At 42.8% G+C, this 23,174-nt stretch overlaps 2 long non-coding RNA genes and 1 pseudogene across 4 annotated transcripts; 1 reads left to right on the top strand and 2 right to left on the bottom strand.

The window, feature by feature from the left end:
* Positions 1-1,879: 1,879 nt before the first annotated feature.
* On the top strand, positions 1,880-6,619 carry LOC123481071 (annotated as a pseudogene).
* LOC121576334 lies at positions 2,931-11,777 on the bottom strand. 2 transcript variants are annotated; one of them, XR_006658634.1, is made up of 5 exons: positions 11,719-11,777; positions 11,518-11,627; positions 10,614-10,737; positions 10,413-10,521; positions 2,931-3,015 (listed from the first exon to the last, which is right to left on the bottom strand). It is a non-coding gene; the product is annotated as an uncharacterized LOC121576334 (long non-coding RNA). The 2 variants fall into 2 exon arrangements; XR_006658635.1 differs by lacking the exon at positions 2,931-3,015 and adding an exon at positions 9,774-9,983.
* LOC123484687 lies at positions 11,772-15,558 on the bottom strand. 2 transcript variants are annotated; one of them, XR_006658638.1, is made up of 3 exons: positions 15,527-15,558; positions 14,937-15,099; positions 11,772-11,844 (listed from the first exon to the last, which is right to left on the bottom strand). It is a non-coding gene; the product is annotated as an uncharacterized LOC123484687 (long non-coding RNA). The 2 variants fall into 2 exon arrangements; XR_006658639.1 differs by lacking the exon at positions 15,527-15,558 and adding an exon at positions 15,194-15,267.
* Positions 15,559-23,174: the final 7,616 nt, after the last annotated feature.

Raw genomic sequence — 23,174 nt, forward strand, 5'->3', positions numbered from 1 at the left:
GCTAAATGACGTAAATGTAAATGTAAAGTAATATAGTGTACTATAGGGTTTACTATAGGGTTTAATATAGTGTACTATAGGGTTTACTATAGGGTTTAATATAGGGTTTAATATAGTATACTATAGGGTTTAATATAGTATACTATAGGGTTTAATATAGTATACTATAGGGTTTAATATAGTGTACTATAGGGTTTACTATAGGGTTTAATATAGTATACTATAGGGTTTAATATAGTATAGTATAGTATAGTGTAGTATAGGGTATACTATAGGGTTTAATATAGTATACTATAGGGTTTAATATAGTGTACTATAGGGTTTAATATAGTATACTATAGGGTCTACTATAGGGTTTAATATAGTATACTATAGGGTCTACTATAGGGTATAATATAGTATACTATAGGGTTTAATATAGGGTTTAATATAGTATACTATAGGGTTTAATCTTGAAACCATAAATGGATCAGCCAAAAGGCAAGGGTCCACTTTTTCCAAAAACTTCACTCCTACTGTCACAGACTCTTTATCCTGACCCTCTGGGCAAGCCTCGGCCTCTGAGTACTTCACCACACCTACCACCTCCGATACTTCACCCTCATTCACTTCCATTTCTCCTCTTGTCTTCAGCTCACTTTGCTTACATTTCCTACCATTCTTCTTTAACAAACATTCTCCTTTTTTCACGCCATTTTTTACCGACTCAAGCTCACAATCCTCCTCCCTCTCTCTCTTAGACCTCCTCTGCCTCTTTTTCCTTCCATTCCTCCTCCGTCATCCAAGTATACGTCTCCTTATCCCACAGCTGTCTGTGAGACGCCATGTTTCTTCATCCAGCCAAAACAGAAAACACAGCTCGAGACACCGTGCCGTCCACCTTCCCCAACCCAGCGCAGTACTGCTGTGAAAGTGTTCCACATATAAAATGTTATCCAGGAACTTTCTGAAGTAAGATTAGGCTACATGAGACGTGAGACGTTTATTTGTCCTAACTTAATTACGTTTTGATATTTAAATAGATGTTTGATTGTTCAGGTATAGGGGCTCATTAATTGCAGCCTTGAGAATTTAATTTTCTCTCTGCAACTCCCTAGTCATTATCTGAACACTACAACAAAGTAGTCTAACGCCATTTACACAGATGGACAGGATGTACTGGATCAACATTTGTAGTGCAGGAATGTGGGGGTGGCAGTCAGGAAACGTTTACAGATCATCTGGCTGTATATACGGCGGAGCTGATGGCCATACTGTTGGCCTTGCAGTGGGTGGAGGAAGTCAAGCCAGACAGAGTAGTTGTTTGCTCTGATTCTTGTGCAGTGTTAATGAGTCTGCAGTCCTTTACCTCACGTAGCAGACAAGACCTGCTTTATGAGGTGCTACAAACCCATGGGAAGATTATACAGATGGGTATACAAATACGTTTTACTTGGGTCCCAGCCCATGTGGGGTGGAGGGGAAGAGGCTGAACAAGCACTTAGCAGTGGAATAGTTTCAATGAGCAAAGCAGAGGCAAAAAGCCTGATATGGACAGTGATGGTGCAGAGATGGCAGGAGCAGTGGAATAGAGATACTAAGGGCAGGCATTTATTTCAAGTACAGAGGAAAGTCAGGGAGGGAGGACGGCAGGGAGGGACAGAAGAGAGGAGGCTATTTTTACAAGGTTAAGTGTGGGACACAGCCAGTTGAATAAGACTTTAAATATGATAGTAAAGCATCCAACAGGAAAGTGTGATTATTGCCAGGGAACAGAGACTGTAGAGCATGTATTACTACAGTGTGGGCAGTATCAGAGATATAGTATGAGGGAGAAGAGGATACATGAAATTAGTTTCAAAATTATATTGAGTAGAACTTTATTACATATAGTCTCAAATATTTTGTTATCTTTTTTAAGCACAACGGAGCTGGCACGTAGAATATAGTTGCTTCCTGTCTCAGGCCCACATTCCAGTACAGTAGGTGGCGATAATGCACCATAACGTTGGATGCCAACCGCTGATAAACCCCAGCGAAGAAGAAAGTAGTCTAACTGTACTGTAGCCTACAACAATTCATGTCTTACAAAGAAACAATAGCTTCCACAATGGATCGGGTAAGTCTGGTTGTAATAGTATAGACCTGCTGTGTTGTATAAAATGTCTAGGCCTAGTTTTAATCGTAATTGTTCGTCCACATTCCTGTGTTAGGTTTAAACGGCTGGACAGAATAAAAATGGACAGTAAAACTTGTTGGGATTTATTTTCCTTCAACAAAGTAGCCTACTACTATATCATGTTTAGTAATCTGTGCCTATGACCTAATTATCTCTCCTTCCTCCCAAAGTGTTCACATTCCTTCACTGATTTCGAAAACATTCTGCATTAATTGACCAGATACTCAAGTGGCCGCTCTAACAAATAAAATAAATGTCTTAGAAAATGGAAGGCAACCGGGAAGAGGCAAGATCAGGTGGGACCATTATAGCCAATGAGAGGGCATATATGCGTGTTTCAACTACTTACCACAGCCGCGAAGTCAAATATCTATATCGTATTTTTATTTATTTAGGGTTAGGCATAAAGTTAGAAGTGTGGTTTAGGGTAGGGTTAAAATCACATTTTAATAAGAGCAATTGTTTAAATGGACGTGATTTATGACTTTGTTTGTGGTAGGGACATATTTTGGGCCCAGTTAACCCTCTCGCTTCGCCTATTGAAAGGAAATGACTGGTATAAGAATTATGGTGGAAACTAGCCCATGCCTTCACCAATCCAATGCTCTTGGATTTGTGGGTTGTAGTGAACGATTGAACATTTCAGGATAAAGGAGATATTCGAGGTGTAGACTCAATTAATAAAATATTTTGTAATAAAATATTTTATATATTAATCTATGTAGAATACTTCTTAGGCCAACAGGACAAATCTAGCCCGTCCCCCTCCACCCTCCAGGAGTCCCCAGGTCGACCGCCTCCCGGTACTTTACTGCTGGGTCTGGTCGACTGCAGGAAAACACCGGGGCAGAGTGGAACTGAGAGAGGAGAAGAGGAACATGGAGATTTGATTTCATTAAGTAAGAAGCATGGTGTGTGGATTAGACTACAGTCTGCTTCTATAACAATTAATTGACTAATTATATACTGATTAAAATATCTTGTCATTCCACTTAAATTTGAGAAGTGTAACTTGGTCCAAAAAAACCTTTGAAAAAAAATCGGATTAATCTAATTCTCCATGTGTTCTGTTTTAATGGGCACTTTACTTAATATAACTGAGATTGAAAATGTTATATTGGTGCACAATTTCTTCTGAACAAATATAAAAGGGACGTAAAAGACATTCATTTCGTGGAACGACCCGTCTGTTTATGGGCCCATGTTTGCAAAACCTAACAATTCAATGTCTTTATTTCACAGGGGACAGCCCTAATCGTTGCTCTCTCAGTGGGAGGGGCTTATCATCTGGGGAGCCTCAACAACATCATGATGCTGACAAGACAGAGAAAAGTCTATCCGGATCAGAACACCTCAAGAAACACCAGCAGAGAGGTATAGAGAAGAAACTTCATCATTGCTGCTCTGACTGTGGGAAGGGTTTTGCTAAACAGAGGGAATTGATAATTCACCAGCGGATTCACACCGGAGAGAAACCATACCACTGCTCTCAGTGTGGGAATAGTTTCGCTGCATCTAAAACCTTAAAATGTCATCAGAGAATTCATACAGGGGAGAGGCCTTACCCCAGCTTTGATTGTGGGAAATGCGTCTATCAATCAGTAACCCTAACTGGACACCAACGCATTCACACAGGAGAGAAGCCTTATAGTTGTGATCAGTGTGGGAAGAGCTTCAATAAATCAGGAACCCTGACTAAACACCAACGGATACACACAGGAGAGAAGCCTTATAGCTGTGATCAGTGTGGAAAGAGCTTCAATCGATCAGGAACCCTGACTAAACACCAACGGATACACACAGGAGAGAAGCCTTATAGCTGTGATCAGTGTGGAAAGAGCTTCAATCGATCAGGAACCCTGACTAAACACCAACGCAGTCACACAGGAGAGAAGCCTTATAGCTGTGATCAGTGTGGAAAGAGTTTTGCTCTAGATTCCACCCTAACGGCACACCAACGCATACACACAGGAGAGAAGCCTTATAGCTGTGATCAGTGTGGGAAGAGCTTCAATCAATCAGGAACCCTGACTAAACACCAACGGATACACACAGGAGAGAAGCCTTATAGCTGTGATCAGTGTGGGAAGAGCTTCAATCGATCAGGAACCCTGACTAAACACCAACGGATACACATAGGAGAGAAGCCTTATAGCTGTGATCAGTGTGGGAAGAGTTTTGCTCAAGATTCCACCCTGACTGCACACCAACGCATACACGCAGGAGAGAAGCCTTATAGCTGTGATCAGTGTGGGAAGAGCTTCAATCAATCAGGAACCCTGACTAAACACCAACACATTCACACAGGAGAGAAGCCTTATAGTTGTGATCAGTGTGGGAAGAGCTTTGCTCTATCCGGAAACCTGACTAGACACCAGCGCTTACACACAGGAGAGAAGCCTTATAGCTGTGATCAGTGTGGGAAGAGTTTTGCTCAAGATTCCACCCTGACTGAACACCAACGCATACACACAGTAGAGAAGCCTTATAGCTGTGATCAATGTGGGAAGAGCTTCAATCAATCAGGAACCCTGACTAGACACCAGCGCATACACACAGGGAGAGAAGCCTTATAGCTGTGATCAGTGTGGGAAGAGTTTTGCTCAAGATTCCACCTTGACTGCACACCAACGCATACATACAGGAGAGAAGCCTTATAGCTGTGATCAATGTGGGAAGAGCTTCAATCATTCAGGACAACTGACTACACACCAACGCATACACACAGGTGAGAAGCCTTATTGCTGTGATCAGTGTGGGAAGAGCTTCAATCATTCAGGAGCCCTGATTACACACCAGCGAATACACACAGGAGAGAAGCCTTATAGCTGTGATCAGTGTGGGAAGAGTTTTGCTCACAATTTCACCCTGACTGCACACCACCGCATACACACAGGAGAGAAGCCTTATAGCTGTGATCAGTGTGGGAAGAGTTTTGCTCAAGATTCCACCCTGACTGCACACCAACGCATACACACAGGAGAGAAGCCTTATAGCTGTGATCAGTGTGGGAAGAGCTTTGCTCAATCCGGAAACCTGACTACACACCAGCGAATACACACAGGAGAGAAGCCTTATAGCTGTGATCAGTGTGGGAAGAGCTTTGCTCTATTCGGATACCTGACCACACACCAGCGAATACACACAGGAGAGAAGCCTTATAGCTGTAATCAGTGTGGGAAGAGCTTCAATCGATCAGGACACCTGACTACACACCAGCGAATACACACAGGAGAGAAGCCTTATAGCTGTGATCAGTGTGGGAAGAGTTTCTATCACTCAGGAGCCCTGATTACACACCAGCGAATACACACAGGAGAGAAGCCTTATAGCTGTGATCAGTGTGGGAAGAGCTTCATGGCGTCAGGAAATCTGACTAGACACCAGCGCATACACACAGGGAGAGGAGCCTTATAGCTGTGATTAGTGTGGATAGATTTCAACCTGACTACACACCAGTTCATACACACTGGAGAGAAACCTTACTCCTGTCTATGTGGAAAGAGCTTTGCTCATTCAGGGTCACTGAAAAAACACCAGAAAGCACAAACACCGGTTCCAGATCCCTAAATAAAGTTTCAATAGAAAACATATTGTAAAGAGTCATCCATCTCCCATTCTCTAACTAAGTCTGATTACCATGGTAAGATGTGTAGCATAATATTCAATAGATCAATAAATGAAATCCATTATCTGCTTAACAAAGTCTGCTTATCACATTAATTATATGTTTTTAAAATCTATAATTGTAATCTATTTTTTATAAGGAGCATAGGCCTCTTGTGTAATTAGTTTGGTCCTAAAAGATGTTCCCATATTTATTGTAAAACCCTTCACCAGGTTTTAGTGTAGCTGATGGGACATACAGAAATACAGAAGCCATAGGACTATTAGTGTGGTCAAATGATGTTGCATTTATTTTAACTTATTTTAATAGGGATATCTTTCAGCTTTCCTTATTGTATATTAAGTGTTCTCAAAAAGATGTTCACACATTTTTATTGTGAATCGAATTATGTGTTGGTTGTTAGGAAGAGGCATCATGGGGGCAGGAAGCCAGCTCTGCCCATCAGTACTTATAGGTCATGTCAACCACAGACCTCACACTCTTCTGTTTTCTCACAGCCAGTAAGGTCTCCTACCAAACTTCTCTCTCTTCACTCTGGAAATACACTTGATAATATCTTATACCTTACCATTCTACTTTTTATTGGTGATTTGTTATGCGGAACGAATCCTTACATGTAAACGTAATTGTAAAACACACATCTGCTATGTGGTTTCATGTTTTCTTGTTTTCTTGTTTTGTTTTTCATTGCTGATTGCATATTCATTTTTTTAAATATGTATTTTTAAATGTTTAGTTGTATTATGTAGAAGAGACCAGGATATGTTGTTGCCCTGTGTCCCAACACTCAATGTTATAGTCATGGTCCTGAGAATAAAACAGGTTTAAAACAATCAACAGAGAAACACGTGTCTTACAGTGCTACACATCTGTTATAATAAGTGCTTTTTCCTGCTTAATTGAAGTATCAGGTGTAGTTTTTCACCAGTTATAAAGTGTGTTTGTTGTCTATCTTTATGTTTCTAAGGCTGCAGGGAGGGGAGATGCAACAACAGCCTTGAGAACATCTGGACTAATATAGAACTCTGTTCCAAGTTGCTGTCAGGTAAAAGTAGACGATAGCAGACAATAGTATTCTTAGTGAAAGGGGTTTTGTTGACTTTACTCGACTTTTATATATCAGGTAAAATCTTATCCAGGAACTTTCTGAAGTAAGATTAGCCTACATGAGATGTGAGACGTTATGTTATCATAACGTAATTGAGTTTTGATATTTAAATAGATGTTTGATTGCTCTGGTCTATGGGTGCATCAGGTGCAGCCTTGAGACTGGAATTCTCTCCCGGCAACCCACTAATCTTTATCTGAACGCTGTGACAACAAAGTAAATGTACTGTAGCCTAGACATTTCTTGTCTTAGTAAGAAACAATAGCTTCCATGATGGACCCGGTAAGTCTGGTTTCCTTTTAACAGTATAGGTCTGCTGTGCTGTATAAAATGTTTAGGCCTAGTTTTCATCATTTTTGCTCCTCCACAATCCTGTGTTCGGTTTAAATGGCTAGACCAAAAAAACATGACGGTAAAACTGGTTGGGATTTTTTTTCCCTCAGCAAAGTATTGTATACTATATAATGCGTAGGAATCTGTGTCTAGTACTTAATGATCTCTCCTTCCTCCCAAAGTGTGCACTTCTTGACATCCACTGATTTGAAAGTCAGATTATCCATTGTATGACCAGGTACTTCAAGTGGCCACTCTAACAATTGAAATATAACTTATTCTGTGGGGTTTAGGGCGGTTGGCATCCAACATTATGGTGCATGAGGCCACCTACTGTACTGGAGTTTTGGACAGCAACAGGGATCGAGGAACTAAAGTCTATCAGCCAGCCTCGTTTCCCTTTAAAAATATATTCATTTGCGACTGAATCTAACGATGTTCTACTCAGTATGCTTATTAAACTCAATTCCTCCTCACACGCTGGAGAGAAACCTTACTGCTGTCTTTGTAGAAAGAGCTTTGCTCATTCAGGGTCGCTGAAAAAATACCAGAAAGCACAAACATGTCGTCTAAATGGCCAAATGTCATGGAAAATGTCATAGTGAAGCCTTTGTGTGTAGAGGAGGATGTTGATGTGGGTGGGGGTATTCAGGGCTGTACCTTATTTAATTAACCCCTATTATCCATTAAATAATTGTATAATGTTATTATTATTATGTTATTATAATGTAGAATAATGTTTCAACAATACTAGGTGTGTATTCATGTATTCAATTGATCAAAAAATGTAATCCATTATCTGCTCAACAACATCTGCTTCTCACTTCATTTATGTTGTTTTTTATATGGACCAGAGGCCTCTTCTAGAATACATTTGCTCCAAAAAGATCTAGACATATTTATTGTAAAACCCTTTACCAGGTTTTAATGAAGCTGATGGGACATACAGAAGTACAGAAGAATGCAGCTTTAGGAATTGTAGTTGTGGTTCTCATCCTCTGTCTCTCTGGCTTCATGTGGTTCAGGTGAGCATCTTTCTAAGACTTATCTTTCACTTTAGCATTTTGATTTGTTACTAACTTGATTGTTATTCAATGATTCATTATTTTTATTTATTTTTTTAAACATGAAGAAAGCCTCCAAATCTGACATAAGGGACACAGCAGGGAATGGACAGGTGAGTTCAGGTGTCACGGCTGTCAGTGAGATGCAGTTGAAGAAGTCAGGCGCAGGACACGGAACTCTCGGAAACGTGCCTCCATAGGGCTCGGCTCGGAAGTGCTGGGGGATGGAATGGACGGCCCCAGCTCCGGACGTCCGCGGGTAGCCAACAGGGTATCCAGGCGAATCGACATGTCCACCAGCTGATCGAAGCTTAGGTTGGTGTCCCTGCAGGCCAACTCTCGACGAACGTCCTCTCTTAAGCTACACCGGTAGTGGTCGATGAGGGCCCTCTCATTCCATCCCGAATTGGCAGCCAGAGTCCGGAAGTCCAGTGCGAATTCCTGCGCGCTCCTCCTCCCCTGTCTGAGGTGGAACAGACGCTCACCCGCGCCTTCTCCGGGGGATGATCGAACACCACCCTGAAGCGGCGGGTGAACTCCACATAGTTCACAGTAGCGGCGTAGTATTCCTCCCCACTCGGGCGTTGGCCCACTCCAGTGCCTTGCCGGACAGACAGGAGATGAGGGCGGACACGCTCTCGTATCCCAAGGGGTGCCGGTTGAATGGTTGCCAGGTAAAGTTCCACTTGGAGCAGGGAAACCCTGACACCCGGCTGCGGTGCCATCATAAGCCCTCGGGAGCGAGAGCCGAATCCCACTGGACTCCTGATGTGAGACGATAGGAGTGGCCGAGGGTGGTGGTATCGTTGGAGGAGGTGTGGGCAAACCTCCTCTCTCCCATCGTCCCAAGGTGTTCATCACCCTATCCATGGCGGCACCAAGATCTTGAAGAATAGCTGCCTGTTGTAGGACGCGCTCCTCGAGTGATCCGGTCGGTGCCGTCGTTCCTGCTGACTCCATGTTGTGGTGTGTGATTCTGTCACGGCTGTCAGTGAGATGCGGTTGAAGAAGTCAGGCGCAGGACACGGAACTCTCGGAAACGTCCTTTAATCCGATATTGAAAAAGATGAACACAGAATAACTCCACACAGGGGAGGAAAATACCCGCTCACAAACGACATACGTGAAGGAAAAACAATCACACACAAGATCCCGATGAGAGACAGGGGTAATTATAGGGCAACAATCAAACATAATGTGAAACAGGTGTAAACAATACAGACAAGACTAGACAGACACCGATAACATCGATCGGCAGCAGCTAGTACTCCGGGGACGACGAACGCCGAAGCCTGCCCGAGCAAGGAGGAGGAGCAGCCTCGGCAGAATCCGTGACATCAGGTCAAAAAGAATTTTTTTCTTTCAGATCTTCATCAGTGTTCGATTAATCTTGCCTGGCACAATGGAACCAATGGAATAGTCCCAAGGTATGCTTCTATTGTCTGTCGTTTCTCCTCTCCAGGGAGACTCAGTCCAGTGTATGACAATGGCCCCACTGCAGCACAGACGAGCAGGGTGATGTTCACTATGCCAATGTCCACCTCTATTGCTCCAATAACCAGGAAGTGCCTCTGTACTCCACTGTCCAACTGCCTCAACCCCAGAAAGAGGATGAGGATGTCCAGTACGATGCTGTGAAATTCAACCCCCCCAGTGCTTCCATCCGGTGAGCAAGTCCAGCCATTACAACATCTAAGATAATTTTTAAATTAGATTGTACTTTTGCTTGACAGGTAGGAATGCATAAATTACTTGTATGCAGACCAGCAGTTGTTTGGTTTAAACATATTAACATCTACATAATTACATAAAATGAGAACCTAGAACTGAAGATTGATGATGACATGTTGCGTCTCCTTTCATAACAGACCTCCGGCACAAGAAGCTGAGGAGGACCCCTCTGTGCTCTATAGCACAGTCAACAAACCCAGAACCAAGAAGACTACAACCAGACCTGAATAGAAGATGATCTTGCCTGCGTCCCAAATGGTACCTTGTTCCCTCTAGTGCACTATGTAGGGAATAGGGCACCTGCCCCTCCAAAGGTCTGTGCACAGCCTGTGCATGATGCACCAATGAACACAAACAAAAAGCACAGAATAAACATTAAAAGAAGCTTACGTGTCACATGGAAAAGGATGTTTCGTGAATCTTGTCCCGCTTTGTTAGAAGTCAAGCATCTGTAGAGAGCGTGGACCTTGGCTTTCTGGATCTTTAGAGAACTCACAGTCTGCAGACAAACATGAGCTTTACAGTTATTTTACTGATTCATTGATATCATAAATGACTGCGATCACTTAGAGAGGAAGGAATGGTCTTGACCTTGTGTAAGTGATCTGTGTTAGTGCTAATTCGATGGATAGGATTCTCCTGCCCTGTGGTATTGCTGATGTCCCTCTATTTGGTACAGCCCTCCAGCTTGACCCCAAAGTTCACCACTCCTGACCTGTAGGACAAAACCAAGCTCACTCAACTGACACACTGCTATAATCAGACACAGAATATCAATATAAGCACAGCACCGTACATACACAAATAAACATGCACACACAAATGTAAAAAGACAACTATGATCTTTATAAATACAATATGTAGGTCTATGGGTTTATTGGTCCCTGTTCACAGCTGGGAGATGGTTATTTCAGGAGAGGTTATGTCATTTATTTACAGACTGGAGTGGGTAGGACCGTCAAACAAACACACACCACGAGAGAGAGCGAGAGAGATAATGTAAAACGGGGAGCTAGAGATGATTGGAGTGATGGTGGTAGGTAAGGATTGAGGGAAGATGAGGAGGTAGAGATGGGGTTTCACAGGAAGAAGCCTTTAGACAGAGTATTGCAATGGGAACAACAGGAAAACCCGACCAGGACTGAGGAAGTGCTTGGATGTGCAGGCTGAAGATAAAGCCTTACTGATGGTATGTGCTGTGGACTGGACCATACACTCCATCAACAATCCTCACATTACTGCATACCTGAGGGGCCCATTCACTAATCACAACCCATTCTGAAGCCCCAGCTCTACCCAATCACAATCTTCCTAAGAGACTCAATCATCAAAGTTCTCTTGAATACAAGGCTAAGCATAAGATTCTCCATAGAGAATACTGGGATCATATGGAAAACACATACAACATCATACAAACACACAAAGATAAGCTTGGTCTTCATGTTTTTCTCAGTCTAACTCACACTGGTGTTGTTAAACTATGCACACAACTTACTGTGAGAAGTATGAAGCACATCCACTTATCTGATGCAGGTCAGAGGGCACACTCATTGTCTCTGTTAATGCTTTCATCAACAGCTGTTTTTCCTCCACAGAATCAACAACCTGTTGACAATGACCATCAGGGTGAGGTTATACACACGCGCACGAACACACACACACACACACACACACACACAGTGAATGTGAGACTTACTGGAAGATGATTGGGCAGTCCTCTCTGGACATCCATTGCCATTGGATGTGTGGGGGTGGGGATTTCACGGGCGGTGCACCTGAGGGTGGGGCTGCTGCCATACATGTGGACGTCCATGGCAACCCCCTTCTCAATGATATGGGGACGGAATGAGGAGACATGAACCAAGACTTGACACTTAAGTGTTTTAGTACTATATCTCTTGACACAATGATGAAAATAATCATGGCCTCTAAACCTTCAAGCTGCATACTGGATCCTATTCCTACTAAACTGCTGAAGGAGCTGCTTCCTGTGCTTGGCCCTCCTATGTTGAACATAATAAACAGCTCTCTATCCACCGGATGTGTACCAAACTCACTAAAAGTGGCAGTGATAAAGCCTCTCTTGAAAAAGCCAAACCTTGACCCGGAAAATATAAAAAAACTATCGGCCTATATCGAATCTTCCATTCCTCTCAAAATTTTAGAAAAAGCTGTTGCGCAGCAACTCACTGCCTTTCTGAAGACAAACAATGTATACGAAATGCTTCAGTCTGGTTTTAGACCCCATCATAGCACTGAGACTGCACTTGTGAAGGTGGTAAATGACCTTTTAATGGCGTCAGACCGAGGCTCTGCATCTGTCCTCGTGCTACTAGACCTTAGTGCTGCCTTTGACACCATCGATCACCATATTCTTTTGGAGAGACTGGAAACCCAAATTGGTCTACACGGACAAGTTCTGGCCTGGTTTAGATCCTACCTGTCGGAAAGATATCAGTTTGTCTCTGTGAATGGTCTGTCCTCCGACAAATCAACTGTACATTTCGGTGTTCCTCAAGGTTCCGTTTTAGGACCACTATTGTTTTCACTATATATTTTACCTCTTGGGGATGTTATTCGAAAACATAATGTTAACTTTCACTGCTATGCGGATGACACACAGCTGTACATTTCAATGAAACATGGTGAAGCCCCAAAATTGCCCTCGCTAGAAGCCTGTGTTTCAGACATAAGGAAGTGGATGGCTGAAAACTTTTTTACTTTTAAACTCGGACAAAACAGAGATGCTTGTTCTAGGTCCCAAGAAACAAAGAGATCTTCTGTTAAATCTGACAATTCATCTAGATGGTTGTAAAGTCGTCTCAAATAAAACTGTGAAGGACCTCGGTGTTACTCTTGACCCTGATCTCTCTTTTGACGAACATATCAAGACTGTTTCAAGGACAGCTTTTTTCCATCTACGTAACATTGCAAAAATCAGAAATTTTCTGTCCAAAATGATGCAGAAAAATTAATCCATGCATTTGTTACTTCTAGGTTAGACTACTGCAATGCTCTATTTTCCGGCTACCGGATAAAGCACTAAATAAACTTCAGTTAGTGCTAAATACGGCTGCTAGAATCCTGACTAGAACCAAGAAATTTGATCATATTACTCCAGTGCTAGCTTCCCCTACACTGGCTTCCCTGTTAAGGCAAGGGCTGATTTCAAGGTTTTACTGTTAACCTATAAAGCGTTACATGGGCTTGCTCCTACCTATCTTTCCGAGTTGGTCCTGCCGTACATACCAATACGTACGCTACGGTCACAAGACGCAGGCCTCCTAATTGTCCCTAGAATTTCTAAGCAAACAGCGGGAGGCAGGGCTTTCTCCTATAGATCTCCATTTTTATGGAACAGTCTGCCTACCCATGTGAGAGACGCAGACTCGGTCTCAACCTTTAAGTCTTTACTGAAGACTTATCTCTTCAGTAGGTCATATGATTGAGTGTAGTCTGGCCCAGGAGTGTGAAGGTGAACGGAAAGGCTGGAGCAACGAACAGCCCTTGCTGTCTCTGCCGGGCCGGTTCCCTCTCCACTGGGGTTCTCTGCCTCTAACCCTGTTGCAGGGGCTGAGTCACTGGCTTGCTGGTGCTCTTTCATGCCGTCCCTGGGAGGGGTGCGTCACTTGAGTGGGTTGAGTTACTGACGTGATCTTCCTGTCTGGGTTGGCGCCCCCCTTGGTTTGTGCTGTGGTGGAGACCTCTGTGGGCTATACTCGGCCTTGTCTCAGGATTGTAAGTTGGTGGTTGGGGATATCCCTCTAGTGGTGCGGGGGCTGTGCTTTGGCGGAGTGGGTGGGGTTATATCCTTCCTGTTTGGCCCTGTCCGGGGGTTTCTTCGGATGGGGCCACAGTGTCTCCGGACCGCTCCTGTCTCAGCCTCCAGTATTTATGCTGCAGTAGTTTATGTGTCGGGGGCTGGGGTTAGTTGGTTATACCTGGAGTACTTCTCCTGTCTTATCCAGTGTCCTGTGTGAATTTAAGTATGCTCTCTCTAATTCTCTCGTTCTCTCTTTCTCTCTGAGAACCTGAGCCCTAGGACCATACGTCAGGACTACCGGGCATGATGACACCTTGCTGTCCCCAGTCCGCCTGGCCTTGCTGCTATTCCAGTTTCAACTGTTCTGCCTGCGGCTACGAAACCCCTACCTGTCCCAGACCTGCTGTTTTCAACTCTTTAATGATCGGCTATGAAAAGCCAACTGAGAGACCTGAGCCCTAGGACCATACGTCGGGACTACCGGCCGTGGTGACTCCTTGCTGTCCCCAGTCCGCCTGGCCTTGCTGCTATTCCAGTTTCAACTGTTCTGCCTGCGGTTATGGAACCCCTACCTGTCCCAGACCTGCTGTTTTCAACTCTTAATGATCGGCTATGAAAAGCCAACTGAGATTTATTCCTGATTATTATTTGACCATGCTTGTCACTTATGAACATTTTTGAACATCTTGGCATGGTTCTGTTATAATCTCCACCCGGCACAGCCAGAAGAGGACTGGCCACCCTCATAGCCTGGTTCCTCTCTAGGTTTCTTCCTAGGCTTTCGCCTTTCTAGGGAGTTTTTCCTAGCCACCGTGCTTCTACACCTGCATTACTAGCTGTTTGGGGTTTTAGGCTGGGTTTCTGTACAGCACTTCGAGATATTAGCTGATGTAAGAAGGGCTATATAAAATAAAATTGATTGAAATTGATTGACTTGACAGGTGCAAACTCCACATGGCCCTGGGCTAAGAGCAGTATGAACGAGGCAATGGTCACATCACAATTTAAGTCTAAGACAGAGGTACAGTATAAAGGAGAAAGAGAGGGGGAAATTATAGGACAAAGGGGAGGGAGGAGAGAGAGGGGAGAGGAAGAGAACAGGAGAGAGTAGTGAGAGAGGAATGGTTGAGAGGAGGGGAGGAGGTACATACCATTGACCAAGACCTGGACAGAGCGACTCTTCTCTTCTTTTCTTATCGGTCAAGACCACGGTGTAATTCCAGGCATCGTTCTCAGTAATTTCAAGCATTGTGAGAGTCCCTGGCAGGTTTAAATCGATAGTCATCCTTACTGATAGGCTGGCCATTCTTGTACCTGCAGAAATAAGGACAGGTTACATTTACATTACTTAGAATACAATACAAACTACTGCAAGTATATATATCATTACTGTACATGATCAAAGTACCATCTGACTGTAGGTTCTGGGTAGGCGTCGAACTTGACTGGTATCTTAGTGGTCTGGCTAACGTTCACCCCCAGAATCTTAACCCACTTGTGGTCATCGAAAACAATAAAAGGCTTTTCTAATGACAACAAAAACAACACAAACGTCATCAGAACAATTCAATGTCACAAAATAACATAATGGATTATTGTGCCAAAAAAACAGACCAGGGGAAATATTCAATCTAAACCAACAAGAGGATATCCGCAAAAAAAGTGTACTCTGGAAAACCTCCGGACTATGTACCTTGGACAACTGATGTGGCTTAAATCACTAAGAACCTGATGTACCTACCATAGACCATGAGAGATGTAGATGCACATTTGTCCACTGGAGGCTGTGCATTTGTATTCTCCTGTGTAGTTGACAGTCACATTCTCTACTATTAGTTTATTGGAAAGCTCTAGATGGTTCCACAGCTTCTTCTTGTGTGACGTGGTGTAGGGCCGCACAGAGCCATTCACTGGGGCCTGCAAGAGGGGCAAAAGGGAGAGCGAGGGGATAAGAGCTCCATAAATCAACCTAAAGACTGGTATAGGGGAGAGTGGGTAAGTTGAGCAATTTTCTACATTCAGCTTCACTCTGTCAAGGGAAATATAGTATTCTTTCTAACAAAGATATCTACATATATTTCAGGATGTTGTGTATCCCTGGAAATAGTATGAAGTCATGTAAACATTACAGTTAAGCCGCCTACACATTTCACAATCACAATCGCTTTTTTGTCTTTTAATCATTTTTAACATATTTGAACACAGGCGTAACACCAAACAAACAGTTTGTACTTTTTAAAACACTTTTAACATAGGCCAAGCCCTGTTGTTACCTCATATCCCAGCACTAATGCCTTGCATTACTTCTGGGAAGAAAACACCTCAATTTGCTCAACTTGCCATTGGCTCAACCATTGGCTGAACTTACCCCAAGGCAAACATTTTGACTAAATTAGCCCACACAGCTACAAGGATGCACTTTCATGCTAGGTTTAGGACCTCATATTGAAGCTTATAGAGACCCCAACTGTTGTATAGAACAATCTTACAATTATCTACATTGGTTTAGATACAAGCATCATGAAACCTCTAACACAATAAATGTATTTGTCTTGGTGAAAATCTTTTATTTTTTTTATCTAACTTGCTTACCATTTTTTCCAAGTGGTTTCTTCCTTCACAGACTCCATGAAATGATAACCTCTATTTAAATATTTGATCAAATTATTAATTTTGTGTTTGTTTCCTAAAAACAAGGATGGCTCAACTTAACCCATTTGTCACAACCTACCCCAGTCTCCCCTAAGCGTACATGAGAAGATGATACCATGAACTATATAAGGGCAGCCTTGAACTGAAGTTGTGTTTTTAAAAAAAGTTTATGAAAGCAGTATGATGAGTAACATGTCTGTCAATAAAGCCTAAGTCAGTGATTTCATGTTAATTTAGTGATCACAGTCGGTCTATAAGGGTGGGCAATGCAGGGTACTGACCAGGCTGAGAGGGTGTGTCCAGGTGAAGTCAATGGCAACGTTGAGCTTTGTGTTGACAGTGCAGTTGAGCACCAGTCTCTCCCCCACAGACAGCCTCTCATGTGCCGGCGTCAGGGTGAGGTTATGGATCTTATATCCTGCGGAGAAGGGAGGGGAGACACTGCGGAGCGGTGAGCAGACTATTGTTCTCCTGAGACTCACAAACACACACAGGGTACATGCATGCAGACAATACACTTAGATAAACACACACATACATTAAGTTATGTAAACACAAATAAATACAAACTTGACACTTTGAATGAGACCTTGGCAAGGTAAGTGATGCATAGAGTGGATCAAACAGGATTCATACACTAAACTAAAACCTAACCCACTTACCAACAACAGCAACCATGTAGAGAGGTGATTTGTAGGTCTGGTTGCGTATGTGTGTCTGACAGAAGACCAGCATAGCTGATCAGGTGACTGGGAACTGAGAAACCCTTCATGCTATCCCAAATAATATCCTTCCCGTTCGGATAGAGTTCTTTCTTGGGAAACTTCTGATGAAAAGGTCACACAAAATATATATATACAGTGGGGAGAACAAGTATTTGATACACTGCCGATTTTGCAGGTTTTCCTACTTACAAAGCATGTAGAGGTCTGCAATTTTTATCATAGGTACACTTCAACTGTGAGAGACGGAATCTAAAACAAAAATCCAGAAAATCACATTGTATGATTTTTAAGTAATTAATTTGCATTTTATTGCATGACATAAGTATTTGATCACCTACCAACCAGTAAGAATTCCGTCTCTCACAGACCTGTTAGTTTTTCTTTAAGAAGCCCTCCTGTTCTCCACTCATTACCTGTATTAACTGCACCTGTTTGAACTCGTTACCTATAAAAAGACACCTGTCCACACACTCAATCAAACAGACTCCAACCTCTCCACAATGGCCAAGACCAGAGCGCTGTTTAAGGACATCAGGGTTAAAATTGTAGACCTGCACAAAGCTGGGATGGCCTACAGGACAATAGGCAAGCAGCTTGGTGAGAAGGCAACAACTGTTGGCGCAATTATTAGAAAATGGAAGAAGTTCAAGATGACGGTCAATCACTCTCGGTCTGGGGCTCCATGCAAGATCTCACCTCGTGGGGCATCAATGATCATGAGGAAGGTGAGGGATCAGCCCAGAACTACACGGCAGGATCTGGTCAATGACCTGAAGAGAGCTGGGACCACAGTCTCAAAGAAAACCATTAGTAACACACTACGCCGTCATGGATTAAAATCCTGCAGCGCACGCAAGGTCCCCCTGCTCAAGCCAGCGCATGTCCAGGCCCGTCTGAAGTTTGCCAATGACCATCTGGATCAGGGGTGTCAAACTCATTTTAGCTCAGGGGCCACATGGAGGAAAATCTATTCCCAAGTGGGCCGGACCGGAAAAAATCATGGTATATATAACTTAAAAACAACAACTTCAGATTGTTTTCTTTGTTTTAATACGATCAACATACAACATAAAGCTGGAGCCTGAGGACAGTGTGTCCAAAATAGTACAAGCACAACATCACTATTAATCATAAAACACGTCAAGTTTATTTGAAAATTCTAAAGAAAAAGAACACACAAACACACAATGCCTCAGTGATTAACAGAACTGTTTCACAGATCACAGAACTGTATCAGGGTGTCATTTCTCAGGCAGAAATGTAGATAAAAATAATGAAATCCTGTTCCCCAAACAAGTGCAAGAACCACAGAGTCAAGAATAGGTTAAATATACAAATAAAATAAAATCAATTAAAAACAATAGCACATCAACATAAAAACATATAAACATAAAGCTGGAGCCTGAGGACAGTGTCCAAAAGCACAACATCACTATTAATCATAAAACACCTCAAGTTATTTGAAAGTTCTGAGGACAAAGAACACACAAACACACAATGCCTCAGTGATTCACAGAAGTATATCACAGATCACAGAACTATATCAGGGTGTCATTTCTCAGGCAGAAATGTAGATAAAAATAATGAAATCCTGTTCCCCAAACAAGTGCAAGAACCACAGAGTCAAGAATAGGTTAAATATACAAATAAAATAAAATCAATTAAAAACAATAGCACATCAACATAAAAACATATAAACATAAATCTGAAAGCGTTGCTCAAACTCCCGTAACAGTCCAGTTATTTTATCTTTGAACCGCTTCATGTCTGCCACATGTTGGGTCGCGCACACATTTTTCAGACAGGGGAAGTGAGCTGCATCACCACCGGCAAGTTGCGTCTCCCACAATGACAGCTTCAACTTGAAAGAACGTATGCTGTCATAATACTGCGTGACAACTTTGTTGCGCCCTTGCAGCTGTTTGTTCAAGTTATTCAGGTGCTCTGTGACATCCACCATAAATGCAAGGTCCGGCATCCATTCTGCGGAATGAAATTCTAACACTGGTTTGCCCTTTTCTTCCATGAACTGTTCAATTTCTTCTCGTAAATCAAAGAAACGCCTCAGCACAGCACCTCGGCTTAACCATCTTACCTCAGTGTGGTATGGCAGGCCATAGATGTGGTCTTTCTCTCTGAGAAGGCTGTCAAACTGACGGTGATTCAGGCTTCTGGATCGGATGAAATTAACAGTTTGGATGACCACCTTCATGACGTTATCCATCTTTAATGACTTGCAACACAAAGCCTCCTGGTGCAAAATACAGTGAAAAGTCAAAAATCACGTCCTCCATTTGCAGATTGCACTTTCTCTCTGAACTTTGTCACAACGCCTGCTTTTTTCCCGATCATTGAGGGCGCACCATCTGTAGCCAGGCTGACAGCGCGGGACCAGTCCACTCCGACCCTGTCCAGCGCGCCGACGAGTGCGGTAAAAATATCAGCTGCTGTCGTTGTATCTGTCATCGGCACCAACTCCACGAACTCCTCGGTGACGGTCAATGTGTCATCAACTCCACGGATGAAAAAATTGCCAGTTGTGCAACATCTGTAATGTCCGTGCTTTCATCAATTGCAACCGAAAACGCAATAAATGACTTTACTTTTTGCTTCAACTGGCTGTCCAAATCCACTGAAAGATCGGAAATCCTGTCTGCAACTGTGTTTCTTGTCAGGCTGATATTTGCAAAAGCCTGCCGCTTTTCAGGGCACACAATCTCCGCTGCCTTCATCATGCATGTTTTTACAAATTCACCCTCACTAAATGGTTTTGAAGCCACTGCGATTTCATTAGCAATGAGGTAGCTAGCTTTCACTGCAGCGTCACTGATGTCTCGGCTGTGAGTAAACACAGACTGCTGTTTCTTCAGACCCGCCAACAGTTCATTCACCTTCTCTCATCTCCGCTGTCCTTGAAAGTTGTCATCTTTGTCGGCATGAAGACTCACATAGTGGCGATGAAGGTTATATTCTTTCAGCACTGCAACATGCTCTGAACACACCATACATACAACTTTCCCATTCAATTCCGTGATTAAATAGGATGACCATTTTTCTTGGAACACTCTGCACTCTGCGTCCACTTTTCTCTTTTTTGACAGAGACATATTGGGGCAATGAGGGTGCCAAAGCACATAATATTAAAAGTAGAAGCCGTAATAAATATTGCGGGCAAAACAAAGTAGCTCATTGGCTGCACGTGCTTGACCTACTTGCTCTGCCCCGGTATAAACAGTTTGCTTGCTTAACACAATTGCTATTGCACCATCCAGTGGACGCAATTGGAACAGCAGTTTATTTTATAGAAAAATTGCAGCGCATTTTTATACTAAAAAAAATAATAATAATAATAATAATTTGTTTTAGTTTTTTTCGAAATCATCTCGCGGGCCGGATTAAACCCGTTTGAGGGCCTGATCCGGCCCGCGGGCCGTACGTTTGACACCCCTGATCTGGATGATCCAGAGGAGGAATGGGAGAAGGTCATGTGGTCTGATGAGGCAAAAATATAGCTTTTTGGTCTAAACTCCACTCGCCGTGTTTGGAGGAAGAAGAAGGATGAGTACAACCCCAAGAACACCATCCCAACCGTGAAGCATGAAGGTGGAAAAATCATTCTTTGGGGATGCTTTTCTGCAAAGGGGACAGGACGACTGCACCGTATTGAGGGGAGGATGGAAGGGGCCATGTATCGCGAGATCTTGGCCAACAACCTCCTTCCCTCAGTAAGAGCATTGAAGATGGGTCGTGGCTGGGTCTTCCAGCATGACAACGACCTGAAACACACAGCCAGGGCAACTAAGGAGTGGCTCCGTAAGAAGCATCTCAAGGTCCTGGAGTGGCCTAGCCAGTCTCCAGACCTGAACCCAATAGAACATCTTTGGAGGGAGCTGAAAGTCCGTATTGCCCAGCGACAGCCCCAAAACCTGAAGGATCTGGAGAAGGTCTGTATGGAGGAGTGGGCCAAAATCCCTGCTGCAGTGTGTGCAAACCTGGTCAAGACCTACAGGAAACGTATGATCTCTGTAATTGCAAACAAACGTTTCTGTAACAAATATTAAGTTCTGCTTTTCTGATGTATCAAATACTTATGTCATGCAATAAAAAGCAAATTAATTACTTTAAAATCCTACAATGTGATTTTCTGGATTTTTGTTTTAGATTCCGTCTCTCACAGTTGAAGTGTACCTATGATAAAAATTACAGACCTCTACATGCTTTGTAAGTAGGAAAACCTGCAAAATCGGCAGTGTATCAAATACTTGTTCTCCCCACTGTATGTCCAAACAATACAGATTTACCGTTTCAGGTGTCTTTTTAAAGAACTAGCATGGATCAACCCCCTCCCTGTCTTTCCGTACTCTCTCCAACACTTGTAAATCAACTACTGGAGGTGGGAGTAGCCATGGTGGACTCACAGGGATAGGTACCATGGGGCTAAAGTCCCTGCCATACAATCCCATCTGCCTCGGCTGGTTATCACCCACCCATCCAAAGGTTTTATTCTGTCCATGTTCATGCTCCCAACTTTTCTGTAGAACCCTTTTTGTGGGGTGACACACCCCATGTTCCTGTAAGTTAACCCAATAATTAATTGCCAGCGATTGCCTCCTAATATGTAATGGCAATGAAAATAAATGTCTTAAAAAATGGAAGGCAGTCGTTACCACAACCACAAAGTCAAAAATATACATCGTAGAAATTCATGTAAACAGAAATGTGCTTTTTAGATTTTAAGGTTAGGGTCAGGCATAATGTTAGCAGTGTGGTCATTGGGGAGTAAAAAGTACAAACAAAAAAAATGAAACAGGGACTCGCTCCTGCAGGTTCATGCTCTACTACATCCGTAAAGTTTGATCCTACTTCACACAGGAAGCAGAGCAGATCCTAATCCAGGCGTTTCTCATCTCCCGTCTGGACTACTGCAACTCAGTATCAGGTCATTAACATAAAAATATATATATTAAATGTTCTTATTACATGCTAGAACAAAACAAATATAGTGTTGAGTTTTTGCTCTCATCTGATTGGCAGGTAATCCATCAATCAACTACAAAGTAGCAGTAGGTGGGATCTCCACTCATAACAATAGTAACAATGCAAAACAAAACGTTTTACAATAAGATTCACATGGATACATTAATTCATATCAAATCCTGGTCTCTTCTACATAATACAACTAATGAATATGCAATCAGCAATGTAAAACAAAACAAGAAACATGAAACCACATTCCAGATGTATGTTTTACAATGACATTTACATGCAAGCATTCGTTCCATGTAACAAATCACCAATAATAAGTAGAATGGTAAGGTATAAGATATTATCAAGTGTATTTCCAGAGTGAAGAGAGAGAGAGAAGTTTGGAGGAGACCTTACTAGCCGTGAGAAAACAGAAGAGTGTGAGGTCTGTGGTTGACATGACCTATATGTACTGATGGGCAGAGCTGGCTTCCTGTCCCCATTTTTTTTATTTTACCTTTATTTAACTAGGCAAGTCAGTTAAGAACAAAGTTCTTATTTACAATGACGGCCTACACCTGCCAAACCCGGATGACGCTGGGCCAATTGTGGCCTAATTGTGCGCCGCCCTATGGGACTCCCAATCACGGCCGGTTGTGATACAGCCTGGAATCGAACCAGGGGGTCGCCTCAAGCAAGTGACGCCTCAAGCACTGAGATGCAGTGCCTTAGACCACTGCGCCACTTCCTGCCCCCGTGATGCCTCTTCCTAACAACAAACACATCGTTCGATTCACAATAAAAATGTGTGAACATCTTTCTGGAGCACTCTTAACATACAATGAGGAAAGTTGAAAGATATCACTATTAAAATCCTTTAAAATAAATGCAACAACATAATTTGACCACTAATAGGCCTATGGCTTCTGTACTTCTGTATGTCCCATCAGCTACACTAAAACCTGGTGAAGGGATTTACAATAAATATGTGAACATCTTTTAGGACCAAACTAATTATACAAGACGCCTACGATCCTTATAAAAAAT

The sequence above is a fragment of the Coregonus clupeaformis genome, unplaced genomic scaffold (assembly GCF_020615455.1).
Source record: "Coregonus clupeaformis isolate EN_2021a unplaced genomic scaffold, ASM2061545v1 scaf0403, whole genome shotgun sequence".
Classification (NCBI taxonomy): Eukaryota; Metazoa; Chordata; class Actinopteri; order Salmoniformes; family Salmonidae; genus Coregonus; species Coregonus clupeaformis.